Source organism: Ursus maritimus, unplaced genomic scaffold, assembly GCF_017311325.1.
Source record: "Ursus maritimus isolate PB19 unplaced genomic scaffold, ASM1731132v1 scaffold_18, whole genome shotgun sequence".
Lineage (NCBI taxonomy): Eukaryota > Metazoa > Chordata > Mammalia > Carnivora > Ursidae > Ursus > Ursus maritimus.
This window is the reverse complement of record NW_024424230.1, coordinates 34901684-34924081: the sequence shown is the minus strand read 5'-3', so window position 1 is coordinate 34924081 and position 22398 is coordinate 34901684. Positions and strand designations below refer to the sequence as shown.

At 34.5% G+C, this 22398-nt stretch overlaps 1 protein-coding gene across 6 annotated transcripts in view; it reads left to right on the top strand.

Annotated features, from left to right (window-relative positions):
• Positions 1-22398, top strand: part of KIAA1328 (KIAA1328 ortholog) — a 355285-nt gene that overhangs the window by 25542 nt on the left and 307345 nt on the right. The gene's annotated exons all lie outside the window — the stretch shown is intronic.

Sequence of the window (22398 nt, the reverse complement as noted above, 5' to 3'; positions counted from 1 at the left end):
AATCTGTTTTGGTCTGTATCCATTTGCTGACTCTCAGTATTTCACTTAATTGTTTAATTTAATGTTTCAGTTGCTTAATTATTAATTAAAAATTAATAATCATATAGTACATGGCCTCTTCTATCTGCCTTCTTTCACTTAGTAATATTTTCAAGGTTGGCCGAAAAATACCTTATTATATGGATAACACCACGTTTTCTTTATCCATTCATTCGTTGATGGACATTTGAGTTTCCACCTTTTAGCGATTGTAACTAGTGCTGATTTGAATGATCATGTGCAAGTTTTTGTCTGAACACCTGCTTCAGTTATTTTGGATATTAACCCTATAGCAAAATTGTGAGATCTTATGGTAATTCTATGTTGAGCTTTTTAAGGAATTGCCAAACTGTTTTTCACAATAGCTGAACTACTTCACATTCCCACCACCAACATATGAGGATTTCAGTTGTCTCCACATTCTCACCAATAATAATGATAATGCATTTTTTTTGGTGATAGCCATCCTTGTTATTTTATTTGTGGTTTTGTTTATATTTCCGTAGTGGCTAATGATATTAAGCATCTTTTCATGTGTTTAATGGCCATTTGTAAATCTTTTTTGGGGAAATGTCTATTCAAGTCCTTGCCCATTTTTTAATTGGGTTGTCTTTTCGTTGTTGTATTAGTTCTTTAGATATTCTAGATACTATATACCATTAACATATATATGATTTGCTAATAATGTCTCCCATTGCGTGGGTGGTTTTTCACTTTCTTGATTGTGTCCTTTGAAGCACAAAAGATTTTACTATTGATGAAGTCTAAATTCTCTATTTTTCTTTTGTTAATTGTGCTTTTGGTGTCATATCTAAGAAACTACTGCAATATCAAAGATCATGAAGATTTAACCCTATGTTTTCTTCTTTGAGCTTTATGGTTTTAGATCTTATATTTGGGTCTTTGATCCATTTTTATTTAATTTTTGTATGTGATGAGGGTAGTGGTTCAACTCCTTTTTTTTTTTTTTTTTTTGCATGTGGAAATCCATTTGTCCCAGCACTATTTGTTGAAGAGACTGTTTTTTCCCATTTAATGGTCTTGGCACCATTGTCAAAAATTGATTAACCAGAAGTATTTGGGTTTATTTCTGGACTCTCAGTACTTTTTCATTGATCTGTATGTTCTAATGCTAATACCACACTGTTTTGATTAGTGTATCTTTGTAGTAAGCATGAAATACAAGACCTCCAACTTTGTTTTTCCTTTTGAAGATTGTTTGAGCTGTTCAGGGCCCTTGCAATTCCATATGAATTCTAAGATCAGCTTTTCTGCCTCTGGAAAAAAAAAGCAGTTGGGATTTTGATAGGATTACATTAAATCTATAGATCACTTTGGAGAATATTGCCATATTAACAATATTAAGTGTTCCGGTCCACGAACATGAAATGTCTTTTAGTATTTAGGTCTTCTTTAATTTATTTTTGCAACTTTTCAATGTACAAGTCTTTCACTTTTTTGGTTAAATTTATTTCCAAAAATTTTCTTTTTGATGTTCTTGTAAATAGAATGTTTTCTTAATATTCTTTTCACATTGTTCGTTGCCGGTAGAAATACAGAAGATTTTTGTAAATCTTGTACCCTGAAACTTTGTTACATTTGTTTATCAGCTCTAATAGTTTTTTTGTGGATTCTCCAAGGATTTTCTATGTATAGTATCATGTCATCTGCAAAGATGGTTCTACTTTTCCAGTTTGGATGCCTCTTATTTCTTTTTCCCCTGGCTTGAAGTTCCAGCATGTCGTTGAATGGAGCGGTAGAAGCAGGCGTCCTTGTCTTGTTCCTGAGCTTAGTAGGAAAGCTCTCAGTTTTTTATCAATGAGATAAGATGTCAACTGTGAGTTTTTCATAAATTCCCTTTACCATGTTAAGGAAGTTTCCTTTTATTCCTAGTTTGAGTGTTGGGGATTTTTTCAAAAGCTTTTTCTGTGTCAGTTGATATGATCACATATTTTTGTTGGTTTGTTTGTTAAATGTGTGTTGATTGATTTTCTTATGTTAAACCATCCTTGTATTTTTAGGATAAATACCAATGGTCATATTTCATAATCCCTTTTAATACATTTTTGGATTTAGTTTGTTGGCATTTTTTGAGGATTTTTGAATCTATATTCATGAGGGATCTTGGTCTATAGCTTTATTTTTTTCAGTTGCTTTGGCTTAGATATCAGGTATTACTGGCCTCATCGGATGATTTGGGGAGTATTCCCTTTTCTTATGTTTTTTGAAAGAGTTTGAGAAGGATTGGCGTTGAATTTTTCTTTAAATATTTGGTAGAAAAATAAACATTTGGTAGAATTCATCCATGAAGTTATCTGGTTCTTAGATTGTCTTTGTAGGGCAGTTTTTGATTACTGTTTAGATCTATAACACGTAAGGAGATTTATTTAGCTTTTTCCATTTGTTCTTGAGTCAGCATTGGTAATTTTTGTGTTTTTAGGAATGTTTATTTCATATAGGTTATCCAATGTCTAAGACATACAATTCTTTGTACTATTCTCTTACAATTCTTTTTATTTGTGTATAGTTAGTAGTAATGTCACTACTTTCGTTTCTGATTTTATTTACATCATCTTTCATTTATCAGTCTAAGCTAAAGATTTTTAAATTTTGTTGATCTTTTCAAAGAACCAACTTTTGGTTTTATAGATTCTCTATTTTCTTTCTATTGTCTATTTCATTTATCTTTGCTCTTTATTCTTTTCTTCCTTTTGCAAGGTTTGGGTTTTAGTTTCTAGTCCTTAAGGTGTAAAGTTACTGACTTGAAATCTCTCTTGTTTTTTAATGTAGGCATTTATGCCATAAATATCCTTATGAGTACTGCTTTTGTTGTACCCCATAGATTTTGATATATTGTGTTTTCATTTTCATTCATCTTAAAGCACTTTCTAATTCTCCTTGATTTTTTTTTTTGATTCATTTGTTTAAGAGTGTGTTGTTTGGTTTCCATGTATTTATGAATTTTCCACTTTTCTTTCCCTTAATGATTTTGAGCTTAAGCACATTGCAGTGGAAAAAATACTTTGCATGCTTTCAGTCTCTGTAAATATATTGAGAGTTGTTTTGTGAGCTTGTATGATTTATCCTGGAGAATATTCCATGTGCGCTTGAGAAGAATGTGATTCAGCTGTTGTTTGGTGGAGCATTCTATATATGTCTTTTAAGTCTAGTTGACTTATAGTGTTGTTCAAGTCCTCCCTTCTTTTAATTAATGATCTTACATCTAGATGTTCTATTTGTTATTGATAGTTGGTTATTGAAGTCTCCAACTATTATTGAACTATATTTCTCTTCACTTGTGTCAGTGCTTTCTTCATGTATTTGGGGACTCTGTTGTTTGGTGGGTTTATTTTTATAATTTTAATATATTCTTGGGGAATTGACCCTTTTATCAGTACATGACATCTCTTTGTCTTATATCATTTTTGTTTTGAAATCTGTTTTGTCTGATATTAGTATAGCCAACCAGCTCTCTTTTGGTTACTATTTTATTGATATTTGCATGAAATACCTTTTTCCATATTTTAGCTTTCAATCTTTGTGTCTTTTAATTCAAATTGAGTCTCTAACAAGCAACATATATTAGAATGTGGGCTTTTAAAAAAAATCCATTTTCCTAATCTCTGTCTTTCATTGGTGAACATAACCCATATACATAAACTAATTTCTTATCACACAGTACCATTTTGCTGTTATGTATGTATGTATGTTTTATATATATATAAAACACATACATGAAAAAGGCTTTTTTTTTTTTTAGTTTTCTAGATACTCTAGTAGTGCTATCTTTTTTTTGTTTGATTTTGTGTGTGTGTGTGTGTGCACCATTTTGATTGGATCCTTGTTTCTTTTTTTTTGTAAAATTTTTAGTTATTTTCTTAATGGTTACCCTGGGGAATACAGTTAACACCCTAAATTTATAATGGTTTAATTTAATTCATAACAAATTAACTTCAATTGTGTATAAAAATTCTGTCTCTGTACAGCTATGTTCCCAGTCTTTAAGTTGTTATTTTTACCAATTACATCTTTATGCATTATGTGCTTGTGGGTGAAATTGTGATCCCACCAAATTCATATAAAAATGCTAACCCCCAGTTCCTCAGAATGTGACTGTATTTGAAGGTGGGGCCTTTAAAAGTGGTTATTAAGGTAAAAGGAGGTCACACCATGATTGGAAACTTACGCATTTCACTTCTTAGTTTTGTCAATTTTTGCCCTATTTATTTGATGCTGTGGTTACTAGTTGTGTTCAATGTACTCATTTTCCTGTTTTTTTAAAATTATTTAATTTTTTTAAAGATTTTATTTATTCCAGAGAGAGACAGTGAGCATTGGGGGGGGGGGGGCAGAGGGAGAGGTAGAGCAGACTGCCCACTGAGCAGGGAGCCTCCCAATGGGGCTCAATCCCAGGACCCTGAGATCATGACCCAAGCCAAAGGCAGATGCTCATCTGACTGAGCCACCCAGGCACCCCTCATTTTCCTGTTTAAATGAACCTGTGGTCACCCTGGGGATTTATAATATGCATTCTTGGCTAATCACCGTCTAATATTAATTGATAATTTTAGCTCTATTCTAAATAATTCAAGAACTTTAGAACTCCATAGCTTTAACTTCACTTTCCTCTCTTGATTATGTGCCATTTGTAGTGTGTCATAATTTTGTATATATTTATACATATGTTTTTATGTGTTTAGTTTATATATTTAAATTTTAATTCAGTGTAATATGGTCATTACTTTTTTGTATTTTGAAATAATTTTAGGCTTACAGAAAAGTTGCTGAAATAGTACAGTATTGGAGGAACGAGAAATGGGAAGTGACTGCTAATGAATACAAGGTTTCTTTTGGGAAGGATGAAAGTGTCCTAAAATTACATTATGGTGATAGTTGCATAACTCTGAAAATATATGAAAAGCCATTGAATTGTGCACTCTAAATGGGTTAACCTCGTTATATGTAACTTATATTCAGTAAAACTCTTTAAAAAAAGCTGTGATGGGTTCTGATACCATTCACCTAGCTCGCTGAAGTTAATATCTTGAATAACTTGAATAATTGTTTTGATCAAAAATTAATATTGGTACAATAGTATTAATTAACTACTGTTTATTCAGATTTCCTCAGCTTTCCTACTAATTTTTTTTCTGTTCCAGTATCACGTTTTATATTCAGTTTCCTTAGTCTCCTCCCATTTGTGGCAGTGTGTTAGTTTTTCTTTGCTTTCCATGACCTGTCACTTTTGAAGAATACTGGTCAGATATTTTGTAGTATTTCGGGGTTTTTTTTCATCTTTTCTCATGATTATATTGCATTGTGATATTATATCAGGGGATGTATGACGTCGATGTGCTGTTACTGGTGGTTTCAACTATGATAACATAGTTGATGTAGAGTGTACTAGGTTTCTCCCCTGAAAAGTTGCATTGTTCTCTGTAATAAATTGGTGGAGGTCCATGGGGGTTATTGAAATCCACTGGGTTTTTTTTTTTTTTCCTGAAACTTTTACCCACTGTTATAAGCACTCATCAAAGGGAGTTCACTGCAACAACTATTACTGTGATATTCTAATAGTTACTTTATGTTTCCTGTATTTACTTATTTCAGTATTCATTTTGTTATTTATTTTTATCAATAATGATGATGATGATGATGATGTACTCATGGACATTTATTTTATTCTAGTCCAGGACTCACCAAAACAAAAATAGAATAACAAGATGATACTTTATTTATCATTTATTTTGTTCTTTTTCTAGTTTCTTAAAGTAGGAACTTAAAGAGCATTTCTCTTTTACTGTCAGCACGTAGTACTATAATCTTCCTTCTCATTACTGCTTTCAGTGCATTGTATGTATTTTGATTTGTTTTATTTTCATTTGCATTCAGTATGTATGTATTTTTAAAATTTCCATTGAAACTTCCTTTTTGACCCATGGCTTATTTAGAACTATATTTTATAATTTCCAAGTGTTTAGATTTTTCTCTTGTCTTTGTATTATTGATTTCTAGTGTTTCTATTCTGGCCAGAGCACATTTTTAAATTTTTTTTGAGGTTTATTTCACTACCCAAGGTGTGGTTGATATTCATAAATGTTTGTGAGTGCTTGATAAAAATGTTATAACTCTCCTAGCTGAAAGAGAAATCTGGTTTATGTTATCTTTAATATGTTTACTTTTTTGTTTAGTCCCTTGTATATAACTAATCCTCCCTCTCTGCTGTTACTCCTACTGCACAGAAACCTTCTTGATCCTGCTTGAGCTCTGACTCCCCATTCTTGTTCACCAGTCCCCTTCCCGTGGATGCCCTCTTCTCCATGCTTATATTTCAGCACACCAGTCTAGGCCATACTCTGTTTGAATGCCCTTCTCACTCCACTCTGTTCTCTGTATGTTGGGCTGCCCCCACTACTTGAATATATGTTTCATCTGCTTAGGCTTTGACACCCACACCAGGCTCCCCCTTTGCAGTTGTATTCTCCTTATCCTTCTCTGGCTCTGACCTCCATGTTGGTCCTTTCCCTTGTGTTGATACCTTCCTCACTCACCCTCAAGCTCTGATATTTTATCAGCCTGGCCCTTCTTGAGAATAATCTTTCTCATTCTGCCTGAGCTCTGGTATGATGAGTATATGTCTTCCTCATCTTCCTTGGGCCCTGATAAACTGCTGGAGGTTAACCATTTGTGTGTGTTCTCATCACTCTTTGTGGGCTCTTCTATATTAGCACCTACTCCCAACCACTGCATAGACCCTGCCTCACCTTTACCATCCTTGGGCTCTGAATCTCCATGTTGGGTCACTCCTACCCCCTTACAAGGATACCTATCTCAAATGCTTAGGCTCTTATACCCATGCTAGGCAACTCTTCCACATGGATGTTCTTCTCATTTCACTGACGCTGTGATACCTATGCTGGACTACCTGCCATGTGTTGATGCCCTTCTCAACCTGCTTGGCCACTGACATCCTACTGGGCAAACCTTGTACATTTGCCCTCCTGATCTCAGTCTGATTCTGATTGTGCCCCATATCAAGGTTTTAGGACTCATTTGTTCAGGAAGAAGAAGGAAAATGGAAAATGAAGAAGAAAAAGAGGAGGTGAAAGCTCAACTTTCATTTCAGAAGAGAAAAAATTTTCTCTTTGAATAAAGGATAATTAGATATATTTCCTTGTTCATAAGTAGACACACTGTTTTAAATTTGTATACTTTGCTTTCCAAATCATGTCATATAAAACAGCACAGATACTGTTTATTGTGTGTTCTGCCTACCTTGCCTGGTACGTGTTTTTTGTTTTTTTTTTTAACTAATAGACTTGAATAACTAGAGAATAATTTTTGAAGTATCAATGGGGGGAAGGTATTAATAGGGGATTATTAGGAGGCTGATATTTTAAAAGTTGTTTTCCTTTAAGGCTTTTAAAAATTAGGTATAAAAATTGAAAATTGTTTCAGTTGTTATTAAGGTCAAGTCAAATGCATAAGGTTAGAAAACCTTATGTAGTCCTATGACCTATTTAAGTATAGTATACTTAAGAATTTCAGATATTTTGCAGATCTATTAACATTATCTTAGGGGAGAAGTCAATGAGAGTGCTTAGCACCTGAGACTGATCATTAACAAGCATATTTCAAAACCATGGTCAATAGCTCTTAGCAGAATATACAAAATAAATAGCGTGTTTTTCAGTTACAAGGTGACATGCAATATAAAGGTAAAGTGATAACTGTAGCTTCTTTTAAATGGTGCCTTTGAGGTAAAAAAGCATAGGCTTTTTTTCACAGGCACCTTTTAAAAAGCATAGGGGCCCCAAAGGCAAAAGAAACAAAAGATAAAATGAATTTATGGGACTTCATCAAGATTAAAAGTTTCTGCACATCCAAGGAAACAGTCAGAAAAACTAAGAGGCAGCCCACGGAATGGGAGAATATATTTGCAAATGACACTACAGATAAAGGACTGGTATCCAAGATCTACAAAGAACTTCTCAAACTCAATACACGAGAAACAAATAAACAAATCAAAAAATGGGCAGAAGATATGAACAGACACTTTTCCAATGAAGACATACAAATGGCTAACAGACACATGAAAAAATGTTCAAAATCATTAGCCATCAAGGAAATTCAAATCAAAACCACACTGAGATACCACCTTACGCCAGTTAGAATGGCAAAAATAGACAAGGCAAGAAACAACAATTGTTGGAGAGGATGTGGAGAAAGGGGATCCCTCCTACATTGTTGGTGGGAATGCAGGTTGGTGCAGCCACTCTGGAAAACCGTGTGGAGGTCCCTTAAAAAGTTAAAAATTGAGCTCCCCTATGATCCAGCCATTGCACTACTGGGTGTTTACCCCAAAGATACAGACGTAGTGAAGAGAAGGGCCATATGCACCCCAATGTTCATAGCAGCAATGTCCACAATAGCTAAATCGTGGAAGGAGCGGAGATGCCCTGCAACAGATGACTGGATTAAGAAGTTGTGGTCCATATATACAATGGAATATTACTCAGCAATCAGAAAGAATGAGTTCTCAACATTTGCTACAACATGGACGGCACTGGAGGAGATAATGCTTAGTGAAATAAGTCAAGCAGAGAAAGACAACTATCATATGATTTCTCTCATCTATGGAACATAACTAGAATGATCCGTAGGGGAAGAAAGGGATAAAGAAAGGGGGGGTAATCAGAAGGGGGAATGAAACATGAGAGACTATGGACTATGAGAAACAAACTGAGGGCTACAGAGGGGAGGGGGGTGGGGGAATGGGATAGACCGGTGATGGGTAGTAAGGAGGGCACATATTGCATGGTGCACTGGGTGTTATACACAACTAATGAATCATCGAGCCTTACATCGAAAACCGGGGATGTACTGTATGGTGACTAACATAATATAATAAAAAATCATTAATAAAAAAAAAATAAAATAAATAAAAAGCATAGGGTTTTTTTTTTTGTGGGTTTTTTGTGTGTGTGTGTGAAAACATGGCCTTGACTTTTTAAAATGTTAGTGGGAAAACCCTATGTATCTAAATTCCAAGACTGGCTTATCTCTATCTTGGAGGTATCTGGTAAGAATCTGGCTGTGAGGTCCTTTGTAGTCAATATCTTTTTTGATGTTATGTGTGAAAAAGATCTATGTATCAAAAAGATGCTTATAAGACTTATTGGTATTTCTAAACAAGAATACATGTTAATAGAAGATACAAGTAAAATTCAGAGTTGGCATAATAGGTTGGAAAATGGGTTCATTCAAACAGGAATAAAGACAGGAGTGACAAGTACAGGTTATTATATGCCTAAGGATAAAAATAAATTAGAAATTCATTTTAGAGAAAGACCGGTTAGGCCCAGTACATAAAGAATGCATGGTTCATAGTTAAATTTAACCTGAACATGCACAAACAATATTGTGCTATTTGGCAAGAAAACAAATAGAGTTAAACAAAAACAAACAAACCTGGTGTGAGCTTTTAATAATTTTTAGATGCCTCCTTAATAATCTGTATATGCTCAGGAAACTTTTTCACTTGTGTTAAGTACACTGATAAAAGAATAGAATACAAATACAAATCAAAATTTACAAGCTAATGGAGAATAGATACCAGAAAGATGAATTAGGAGTATTATGAATTATTTAGCTTGTGGAAGAGAGTGTAAGACATGACTTGATATATGGGTTTCAAGTAAATGAAGGGGTTTCCCTGAGGTGTCCAGCATTGATTTACATTTGCAGAAGGATAAGTGGAATATTGATTGATCTTTCTAGGAGGTATTAGGATAGAGAGAATTTTTTTGGCTCAAGATTGCTGAATTAAGTGACCTCAGAAAGTCTTTTACAGTAAAATTAATGAATTGTTTGCATAGATGGGAAAAGGAGTGTCATTTATGGGGACTTGAAAAATGAATGGGTTTGCAAAATATTGTAGTTCGTGCTGAAAGATGGTGACAGTTCTTTATATATGGATTTGTATTTTTTTACTGAGACTTTTTAAGATGGGGAGGGGGTACCATAAACTAATGCACAAACTGTACTATAGCTTAGTCTTTAAAGGAAAAAAAGTTTAAAAATAATCTTGGCCACAATTGCAGTTTTTGATGTATATGAGCCATGTTCCAAGAAACCTAAAAAAACCCCACTATTTTATGTCCTATGCCTGCAGTGTCAAATAATGCATGGTTCCCCAGTGAATACTTGTGCACTAACTCATTTGAGGACAGGGTTCTTTTTTAGGCTCAGATACTTTGATTTTTCCCAGAGGACAGTTTGCTATTTCTACTTGCCATTTCTTAGAAGAAAAATAGAAAGTGTAACACCATTAGTTTCCCATTGTAAAATGAGTAGATCGTTATTATTTTATATTTATTCTGGTCTTTTATTTTTTAAACTAATCATAACTTTTTTCTCATAATTAAATGTACATTGCAGTACAATAAGAAAGTTAGACTTTAATTTTTCAGTGATTTTTTTGCCTTCTCATTTGAAGCTTTGGTGGATTTTTTTTTTGCATAAATAGTGTTTATAATTGATTCTAAAATAAATTTCAAGAAAACATGAGGAATTTTTATCATGCTTTAGGTAGAAAGGCGTTCTTTGACCTTTAGTATATCTTGACACTGTAGAACACTTAGTATGCCAAAATTCATTTTCAGATTGTCTATTCTGAGCTTGTACAACTAAGAGAATATTTTTTAATTGATTAACATGCACTCGACAGTCTTTTTTTGTTGTTGTTGTTCTGGCCAGATACTACTTAATAAAAGAGGTTTATTTTTCTATTGCATTTTTCCCCCTTATGGATGGCATAATATAATATGCCTCAGTTTATCTTTTCACATTAATAAATATTATGGGTCTGTGGGTTATAATCTAATACTGTTGTCATTTATTTTCTTGTTACAATTGTTCCAGCTTTGAAAATTGGGAGGGCATGTTAGTAAAATAAGAGTGTTAAAAAATAAACTGAGGCATATTACATTTTTAAGACTCAATTTGAGCAAAAATCCTTTCAAATCAGGCAGCCCAGCACTGGAAGTGGTTAGGAGCCTCCAATAGGAGCTGCAGAGAGACTTTTATGGGAGAAAATACGGAAGCAAAGCAAGGAACATATTTGCCTGGGCTATAGCATAAGCCATTGCCTTATTTGGGAATGGCTAGGTGGTTGCTGGTGATGGATTCTTCTTAGGTTTTAATTTCTTAACCTTGAGGCTTCATGGATATAAGATTTGGTTTGCTTCCTTAGGCTCCTAAAGCATTAAAGCCACCTCAGTCTAATTGCCTTCTTTTCAAGTTAATTAGTTAATTAATTAAGATTTTATTTATTTGTGAGAGAGCATACTCCAGAAGAGGGGCAGAAGCGGAGGAAGAGGGACGAATAGACCTGGTCTGAGCACAAAGCCTGGTGCTGGTTCAATCCCATGACTGCTCAGACCAGGACCCCAGGTGAAATCAAGAGTCAGTCATTTAACTGACTGAGCCACTCAGGCACCCCTGAATTATTTTAATAAGAGCAGAAACAACTAAATATGTAAGTATAACCTCAAGGGAATTCAGCATTACATCCCAGAAACTGCAGTTCCCAATCTGCGGTATAGAGGAGAGAGAGGAGTACTTTAAAACCCAGGCATACAGATTCTGATTAGCATAGGCCTAGTTAGAATAATGGAAAACACCACCCCAACCCTGACCCCCCCCCCCAAGCTAATCAGTGTCCAGGAAAAGCAACAGTTGAATACTGGTGAGAAACTCACAAGAGAAAAACCCTCTGGGATGGAAGACAGACAGGAGAGCTGAGGGTGTAGCAAACACTGAGAAAAGCATGTGGTCCCACATGAAGAGAAGTTATGCTTAGAGGAATTTGAAGCCTCTGGTGCACTGAGGGTAACCACTGCAACAGCAAACACCAAACTTCTGATTAGATAAACACAATTCCTCCACTAAAAACCTAACCAAAGGAAAGGTCTGCCCATTACCAAGTATAGAAATTACTTGCCTCAGTCTCTGCTGTCTTACCCAAGATATCCAGATGTCAATAAAATTATGACCATTTGAAAAGACAAGGGAAATATGCAAAAGAGACAAAGCAACACAAGTAGATACAGTTGAAATGGTCTGATGAGGAATTTAAAATAACTGACAAACATGTTAAAATATGTATTATCTATGGCTACCTAACATCACAAAATTTTAGCCATTAAAAATACTAGAAGCCCCCTGCCCCCCATTCATCTCTTCATAATGCCTTTTGTATGACTCTATTGTGGCATCACCTTTGATCTTTCTAAGGTCTTAACAAGTTAACCCTTGACTTTATCTTTAGAGCTTGTTTTTCCTGGAGGTGTTCTGGATTTGAAATTTATTCTGAAGACGTTTCTTACTTTTAGCATGTTTGCTATTGTGGAGAGGGTGAAAATCTTTGGAACTATGAAATCCTGACTCATTTTGGTTTGATTTCTTGCCTTGAATTTATCTTTTCTTCCAAATCACTATAAGCACCAGGAAGAAACCAGGCAGCACCTTCAACACTTTACTTGGAAATCTCCTTAGATATGTTCGTTACCCACTTCATTAGGCACATTTCCTACTCCTACGTTACTACAGATGATATGATATTGGTAAACTTTCTGCCACCACATACAGTGCTTCCCCTTTCTTCAGTTTTCAGTAATATCTTTCTAAGACAGCTTTTTTCAGTTCTTTGTTGGCTGTTGGCTGGGCCTCCCTCCATTCCTTGTTTCCAGTGCCTCTCCATATGGCAGCTTACAACTTGGCAACTGGCTCCCATCAGAGTGAGCAAGAGTAATCAAGACAGAAGTCACTACCATTTGTAATCTAATCTTAGAAGTGACATCCAGTCAATTTTGAGAGTCACTAGGTCCATTCAAGGGGAAGGGATTAAACAAGGACATGAATATGACAAGACAGGGATCACTGGGACCCATTTTAGAGGCTGGTTCCTACAATAACATGTGATTTTCTTAAATTTACCTGTTCTAATATATTTTCTGTAGTTTCCTTAATGTTTTCTACATACACAATCATATTATCTCTACATAAAATTTTACCTCTTTCTTTCTAACCTGTATGCATTTTACTTTGATTTCTTACATAATTGGACTGGCTAGGAACGCCAATCAATATTGGATAGAAGTGGTAATAGCTGACGTTCTTGTTTTAAGTACAGGGTTAGGGACAGAGTGTTCTTTTTTTACATCCTTGTAATAACTATAGGTTTTTATAGATGTTCCTTATTAATTTAGGGAAGTTCCTTCAGTCCCTAGATTGTAGAGATTTTTATCATGAATCAGTGGGATTTTGACAAGTACCTTTTCTGTGTTTATAGATGAACATAGAAGATTTCTCCTTTATTAACATGGTGAAATATGTCAAGTTTCAACTCTTATATAAGTCTTGCTGTCCTGGGATAAACTCATCTTCTATGTATTATCTTTTTGTATCTCTGGATTTGGATTTGCCTTGCCTATATTGTTTTTTGTTTTTGTTTTTGGATTTTTTTTCACCTTTATTTTTTAGATAGATTGGATCATAATTTTTGTTATCTATAATGTCCGTGTCAGATTTTAGTAGTAAGATTATGGCTACTTCATGAAATGAGTATACACTTGAACTAGAAGAAGTAATCAGTGAGTATTAGAATGCTAACTGTTTGGGGAATGTAAATGATCAAATAACTCACCTCTTTAAACATTATATATCATACTATCTCTTATGCTTTGTTCCTTGGAAAATGTGTTTTATTCTTAGGGTTTTAAAAACAATATGCATTTTTATCGTTTGACTGATACATTCATCAGTTGATAGACATTTGGGTTGTTTCCACTTTTTGGCTATTATGAATAATATAGCTATAAATATTTGTCCACAAGTTTTTTGTGAACATATATTTTCATTTCTCTTGAGCGTGTTAGGAGCGGAACTGCTGGGTCATATGTCAACTCTATGTTTAACATTTTGAGGAACTGCCAGACTATTTTCCAAAGTGGCTGCACCATTTTACATTCTTACCTGCAGTCTGTGAGGGTTCCAATTTCTCCATAGCTTTGCCAACATTTGCTTTTATCTATCTTTTTGATTATACCTTCCTAATGGTTTTGAAGTGGTATCTAATTGTTTTAATTTGCATTTGCTTAATGGCTAATGATGTTGAACAACTTTTCATGTCCTTCTTGGTTATTTGTGTATCTTCTTTGAAGAAGTGTGTCTATTCTGATGCTTTAAATTAGGTTGTCTTTTTAGTGTTGAGTTTCAGAGTTCTTTATATATTCCATTCAGGTCCATCATGAGATGTATTATTTGCAAAAATTTTATCCATTCTGTGCATTGTTTTTCACTTTTTTGATGGGGTCATTTGAAACACAAAAGTTTTTGGGATGCTTGGTTGGTTCAGTCAGTTAAGTGTCTGCCTTTGGCTCAGGTCATGATCCCAGGGTCCTGGGATCAAGTCCTGCACTGGGTTCCTTGATCAACGGGGAGCCTGTTTCTGCCTCTGTCTGCCGCTCCCCCTACTTGTGTGCTCATGCTCTTTCTCTCTCTCTGACAAATTAAATAAATAAAATCTTTAAAACACATACACAAAAATTTTTAATTTTGGTGAAGTCTAATTTATCTGTTTTATAGATTGTTTTTTGATGTTATACATATCTAAGAAACCATTGTCTAATCCAAGATCACAAAGATGTATGATTCTGTTTTCTTCCGGGAGTTTATAGTTTTAGCTCTTATATTTTGGTCTTTGATTCAATTAGTGTTAATTTTTTTTATGTGGTGTGAGGTAGGGGTCCAAATTTATTCTTTTGCGTATGGATAGCAAGTTGTTTCAGCACTATTTGTTGAGAAGACTGTTCTTTCTCTTTGATTTTCTTGATACCCTGGTTGAAAATTAGTGTACTGTAAATGTGAATATTTATTTATGTTCCATTGTTCTCTGTGTCTCTCTTCATGCAAGTACCACATTGTCATGATTACTATAGTTTTGTACTAAGTTTTAAAATTGGAAAGTGTGAGTCCTCCATCTTTTTCTCCTTTTTCAAGAATATTTTAGATATTTGGGTCCCTTTCATTTCCGTATTACTTTTAGAGTTCGGTCAGCTTGTCATTTTCTGCAAATAAACCATGAGATTTTGGTAGAGGTTGCGTTGAATCTGAACATCAATCCTAACAATATTAAGTCTTCCAATCATGAATATGAAATGCCTTTCCATTTAGTTAGGTCATTAATTTCTTTTGACAGTGTTTTTTTACCTTTCAGTGTACAAATCTTGCTTCTATTGAATTTATTCCTTTGTACTTAATTTTCTTGATGTAAATATTGTTTATTATATGTAAATATAATGTAAATGTTAAATATGTAAAGAATTGTTTCCTTGATTTCCTTTTGGGGTTATTTACTGCTAGTATAAATATACAATTGACTTTTGTACATTGATTTTGTATCTTGTAACCCCACTGAACTCCTTCATTCGTTTTAATAGTTTTTTAGTGAATTTCTTAGATTTTCTGTATACAAAAGCATGTCATATGCAGTAGAGATGGTTTTATTTCTTTTAGAATCCGGATGCTTTTAATTTCTTTTTTCCTACTTAATTGCCGTCACGTAATCTCCAGTACAATATGAACTCAGGTGGCAAGAACAGGCCTCCTTGTCTTATTGGTGATCATGGGGGAAAGCATTTGATCTTCGCCTATTAGATATGGTATATTAGATGTGGGTTTTTCATAAGTAGCCTATTTTTAGATTGAGGAAGTTCCCTTGTCTTTCTATGTTTTTGATTTTTTTTCTTTTTTTAATCATGAATCATTGTTGGATTTTTTTTCACTTTTCCAAATCTACTTAGATGATCATGTGGTTTTTGTCCTTTGTTTTATTGATATGGTGTATTACATTAATTGATTTTTGAATGTTAAACCAACTTTTCATTCCTGGGATAAGTCCCAATTGGTCATGATATAGAATCCTTTTGTTATGATTCTGGATTCTGTTTGCTAGTATTTTTTTGAGGATTTTTGCATCTACGTTCATTTGATATTACTGTGTAGTTCTTAGAACTTTTTTGACATAGATTGTTATGTCTCTGATTTCTTAAAGTTCCTGCATTCCTTTAGACAATACTTTTAAAATAACAGCCAAATGTTACAATTTGTAAAGAGGACGTTAAGGTGATTCACCAAAATATTTTTTAATGATGATAGCTTTTTTATTTTTTACCATGTATTTACTTCTGCTTGAAAACAGAATGTTTCTTTCTCTTTGCCAAATGTCCTATGAGATCTATTTCCTTCTCTAAATCTTGCCTACTAATAAATTGATATTCAGAATTTATAAAATGTAACCAGCATACCCAGCTTCCAAACACAAGACATTAAATAGGGCAAGAAATTTATCTGGTTGACTGTAGGGTGAGGTGCAATTCTCTTTAGAATAGAGAATTGCTGCCTTGTCCTTGTCTTTCACATTAGTGTAAAAGTACCCATTCCTGGAGTATGTGGAAGAACATCAGGGTTATGTAAAGCCAGAAAATAAATCTTTTTCTAGAATGCTAGTTTTACTAGAAAATTAAGAATAGATGAGTGTGGGAAAACATTTTATATTAAAACAGAAAAGATTGTTTTATGTTGAAAAATACAAAATGTGCAGGGATGTTTAAGCAAAAAAAAAATAAGACTTCAAAGAAATTCAGTACTTTTGGCTGACCATCCAACTCTTAGGATATAAATCCTCTTTTCTTGATAAGAGTACGTTCTGTGGAAGTTTCTGAAGAAATACTCTGAGGCATTAAAGAAATGCTGAAAATTGTGATTTCTTACTTCACGAATAGGCTATTGTCCTCCTTGTAAAAAATTAACAAAACAACACTTGGAATATTATCTTGTCCAGTTTTTTTTAAGGAGATGAATTTTTTTTTCAAGTTTTTATTTAGAGTCTAGTTCGTTAACATATAGTGTAATATTGGTTTCAGGAGTAGAATTCATTGATTCATCACTTACATGCAACACCCAGTGCTCATCACAAGTGCCCTCCTTAATCCCCCACCCATTTCCCCTCCATCAACCATCAGTTTGTTCTCTATAGTTAAGAGTCTCTTATGGTTTGCTTCCCTCTGTCCTTTATTCCCACTCCCATATGTTCATCTGTTTTGTTTCTTAAATTTCACATAAGAGTGAAATTATATGGTATTTGTCTTTCTCTGACTGACTTATTTTGCTTAGCATAATACATGCTAGCTCCATCCACATCTTGCAAATGGAAAGATTTCATTTTTTGATGGCTGAGTAATATTCCATTGTGTGTGTGTGTGTGTGTGTGTGTGTGTGTACACACACACACACACACACACACACACATACACCACATCTTCTTTATCCATTCATCAGTCGATAGACATTTTGGGTTCTTTCCATAGTTTGGCTATTATCGATAATGCTGCTATAAATATCGGGATGCATGTGCCCCTTCAAATCAGTATTTTTGTATCCTTTGGGTAAATACCTAGTAGTACAATTGCTGGGTTGTAGGGTAATTCCATTTTTAACTTTTTGAGGAACGTCCATACTGTTTTTCAGAGTTGCCATGCCAGTTTGCATTTCCACCAACAACGTAAGAGGGTTCCCCTTTCTCCGCATCCTCACCAGCATCTTTTGTTAATTTTAGCCATTCTGATGGGTATAAGGTGATATCTCATTGTGGTTTTGATTTACTTCCCTGATGATGAGTGATGTTGAGCATCTTTTCATGTGTCAGTTGGCCATCTGAATGTCTTTGGAAAAATGTCTATGTTTTTTGCCCATTTGTTAACTGGGTTATTTGTTTTTGGGGTGTTGAATTTGCTAAGTTCTTTATAGATTTTGGATACTAACCATTTATCAGATATGTCATTTGCAAATATCTTATCCCATTCCGTGGGCTGCGTTTTAGTTTTATTGATTGTTTCATTTGCTATAGAGAAATGTTTTATCTTGATAAAGTCCCAATAGTTCATTTTTGCATTTGTCTCCCTTGCCTCTGGAGATGTGTCCAGTAAGAAGTTGCTATGGCCAATGTCAGAGAGGCTGCTGCCTGTGTTCTTCTCTAGGATTTTGTTGGTTTCCTGTCTCACATTTAGGTCTTTCATCCATTTTTAATTTATTTTTGTGTATAGTGTAAGAAAGTAGTCCAGTTACATTCTTCTGCATGGTGCTGTCCAGTTTTTCCAACACCATTTGTTGAAGAGACTCTTTTTTCCATTGTATATTCTTTCCTGCTTTGTCAAAGATTAGTTGACCCTGCAATTGTGGGCCCATTTCTGGGTTTTCCATTCTGTTCCATTGATCTATGTGTCTGTTTTTGTGCCGTACCATACTGTCTTGATGACAATAGCTTCAGCAGTCAGACAACAAAAAGAAATAAAAGGCATCCAATTGGCAAGAAAGAAGTAAAACTGTCACTGTTTGGAGATGACATGATACTCTATGTAGAAAACCCAAAAGACCATCAAAAATTTGCTAGAACTGATACACAAATTTAATAAAGTTGCAGGATACAAAATCAACATACTGAAATCTGTTGCATTTCTATACACTAAAAATGGAGAGGCAGAAAGAGACATCATGAAATTGGTAGCATTTACAATTGAACCAAAAACCATAGGATACCTAGGAATAAACCTAACCAAAGAGGTAAAAGATCTACACTCTGAAAACCATAGAATACTTAGGAAAGAAATTGAGGATGACACAAAGAAATGGGAAAAAGTTCTATACTCATAGATTGGAAGAGCAAACATTGTTAAAATGTCTATACTAACCAAAGCAATCTACACATTTAATTCAATCCCTATCAAAATACCACCAGCATTTTTCACAAACAATCCTAAAATTTGTATGGAACCACAAAAGACCTTAAATAGCCAAAGCAATCTTAAAAAAGAAAAACAAAGAGGGAGCATCACAATTCTGGACTTCAAGTTATATTACAAAGTTGACAGTTTTAACTTTTTAATCTTGTTGGTCAAGTATTTCCCTTCCCCATGTTTAGATTCTCATTTTCTTAATTAACTAATTTCTTTTCTCCACATGAGATAATGGATTAGGTCTTCTTATGTTACTTTGTGGTATGAGAATGCTTTGATGAAAAAGGTAGATCATGATACCATTTACTTTCTTGTACATGTACCTGAAGGGAAATATTATTGAATATGAATTTAAAAAGAAGACAGATTTCAGAGTAGATATCAAATCTGGGGGCTGTTTTATTGGCAACTCCTCTGCATTTAAAGGTTGTATTAATGTATGTGTTCATATTAGGTAGGCTAATAGGCCGCAAAGAAGCCATACATATCGTTAGATGGGCCTGTAGAAGAAGTGTTGCCCTTGGTGGTTAAGTTTATAGCCTTCCAGGGTATAACAGTTGCTAAAGAGTAGTTTAATCATAGCGGCATAACAGAAAAGATTAAAACAAAAAAGCCCTTTATAAATAGTGTAGCAACAAATTTTTCAAACATATTCCAGAAACTAAATTTAGAAGAGTAGAGTGCCTTAAGTTTTGGGAAAAGCTCATTGTAGACTCTGGCATTATGAGATATATCTGTAAGCATTTCTGCCCTCAATGATCCTCAGAGTTTTGGTGGATCTCCTTCAGGCCCAACAAAGGGAGTAAGTGAATGTTGGTGAATACCTATATGTTTTAACCTGGCAGGCTCTAGAGAGAATTTCTGTGTTTAGTTTAATGTTAAAGTAGACTTGACGTTCTACCTTTTTTTTTTTTTTAATTACTGTTTTTCTGACCCTGGCACATTGCTTGCTGACAAAACAATCTTTGGGCCATTCCTTATATTTATAGGGACCCTTATGAGTAGTTTTAAAATGATAGAGAGCCATTGTTATGTTCCTTTCGGATACCCTGTAACTGACTAAAGTTACTTTGATTATTTTTTTCTATAGCAGGCATTCAGTAAATGTTTGTTTTAAAGATTTTATTTATTTGAGAGAGAAAGTGTGCACATGCACGCATGCCAGCAATACCAGTGGTGGTTGAGGGTGGGGAGAGGGAGAAACAGACGCCCCGCTGAGCAGAGAGCCTGACAGGGGCTGGATCCCAGGACTCTGGGATCATGACCTTAGCTGAAGACAGACACTTAACTGACTGAGCCACCCAGGTTCCCCTTCAGTAAATATTTTTATTTATTTTTATTGTTTTAAAGATTTTTTGTTTGTTTGTTTATTTGACAGAGAGACAGACAGTGAGAGAGGGAACACAAGCAGGGGGAGTGGGAGAGGAAGCAGGCTCCCAGTGGAGGAGCCTGATGTGGAGCTCGATCCCAGGACTCTGGGATCACGCCCTGAGCCACAGGCAGATGCTTAATGACTGAGCCACCCAATAAATATTTTTAAATAAATAAATGAAAATAAATGTTTTCTTATCTACTTAGAGATTTTACTTATCTTACAGTCTTATCTTTAAGATTTCATCAGTCTAAGCAGGGAGAGATTTTGTTACATATTTTCTCACCTTGACACTGTTCTTTCTCTCCTTACAATATATAGCATCACTTATTTCATCTTAATTTTTTTTAAGTTTATTAATTGTTTTTAGTAATCTCTACACCCAAGGTGGGGCTCGAACTCCAGACCCTGAGATCAAGAGTTGCTTGCTCTTCTGACTTAGCCAGCCAGGTGCCCCTCATCTTTATTTTATGCATAATCCTACATATTTGTCACTTATGTTATGCCAAATTTTGCATCTTCATGCTTTTTAGTATTTCTCTTATCTAGTTTCTGTCTCATCCTATGGCTGTAGCTTTTGCCTAGATTATAGTATTGTATGCCTTGCACCTTGACCAAATGTTTGAGACCTTCTTTCTTATTCCTTTACAAATGCTCTCCATATTTATAAAGGACGTATATACAGTATTAGGATATTTATAGCATAGTGAAGGAAATTATAGAACTTTAGCTGAAGAGAATTTTAAAAATTGTCTAGTCTAGCTTTTTACTTCATGAGTGAGAATAATGATGCTTAGAGAAATAAGCAGTTTTCCAATGTCCCCGTGTGTACATGGTTTTCCACTTTTGCACTTTGGGGGTTTACTTGATTTGGAACAGTATCTTGGCAAAGGTGTTTCAGAAGCAGGCTGACAGATTGAAGATTTGGATGGTAGAAAATAATTCATAAAAAAAAAAAAAAAAGAAAATAATTCATGATTCAGATGTTTGACAATTATAGAAAAATTGAGAGGCAGCAGGAATTATGTTGAAAGGTAGGGCAAGTATGCTTGAGAGTAATGGCAACAAAGGGGAAGGCATTGGAAAGTGATGACAGCAGTGCAGGCAGGATAACCTGAGACCAGGGGATAAATTGTCCTCATGTGTCTATTTGTTTAGTTGTGTGGATTCCTTGTACTTGTTTTCAGTTTTAGAGTTTACCCTCTTAAAAGGAAGGGCCTGAGTCCCATTCATGTGCCCAGTAGTATGCTAAACATAAATAATAGGGGTTGGCGAGATGGTTTTAATGTCATGATGAGCAAAAAGACATAAACCTCTTTTTTGAACACTATTGTGTGCCATGCACTTTCATGTAAATTATTTCAAAGACAAGATGCAATCAATTCAAACATTCAGAAATCCAATTTTCATTCTGTTACCTCATTGATTTCAAGTATCTCCACCAGAAGGCTAGCAACAAAGGAAAGGCTGTGGAGTTCATGTTATTCAGAAATTGCTCTGGTAGAGCAGGGGTCTGGAAAATTCAGGAGCTCAAAGGAGTCCCTCTGAATTTCCTTTACACATACTGCTGTGTGATCTTGTAGTATAAACGTTATACTCTCTTTGGAGGCATAAGCACCAGTAACAGAAAAATTCAGGGCTAACATCTCTACGCACAGAATAACATGAGAATTAGGGTTGCTATTTTAAGAAAAGTTTTAATGTTCTTGTTTAATTGGGGTTTTTAAGCCAGTTTTTCCCCTGTGCTCTTATCAGAAACCACGTCTTTTTGATAGAATTGAGTTGGAATACTTTTCAGAGTTAAACTTTAAAGATACAGATTTTTTTTGGTCAGTGTTTTTTAACTCTTTGTAGTTCTTTTTGGACTAAGAATAGTTGTAATGAAAACCTTTTTTTTATGTTAATAACATCCTTTTATTCTAGTCTCATTACTTATATGCTACTGAGGAATGCAGGGTATCAGTACCAAGGAAAAGAGTAAAATTGCCTATGCATATTTAATGAACTATGTAAGAGAGATATAGATTATTTCATTGACAGAATTTAAATAAAAAATATGAAAAAGATTCAAATAAAAATAAGTTGTCTCCGTTTTGATAAGAAATGAAACTGTGTTTTCAAAGTTGGATA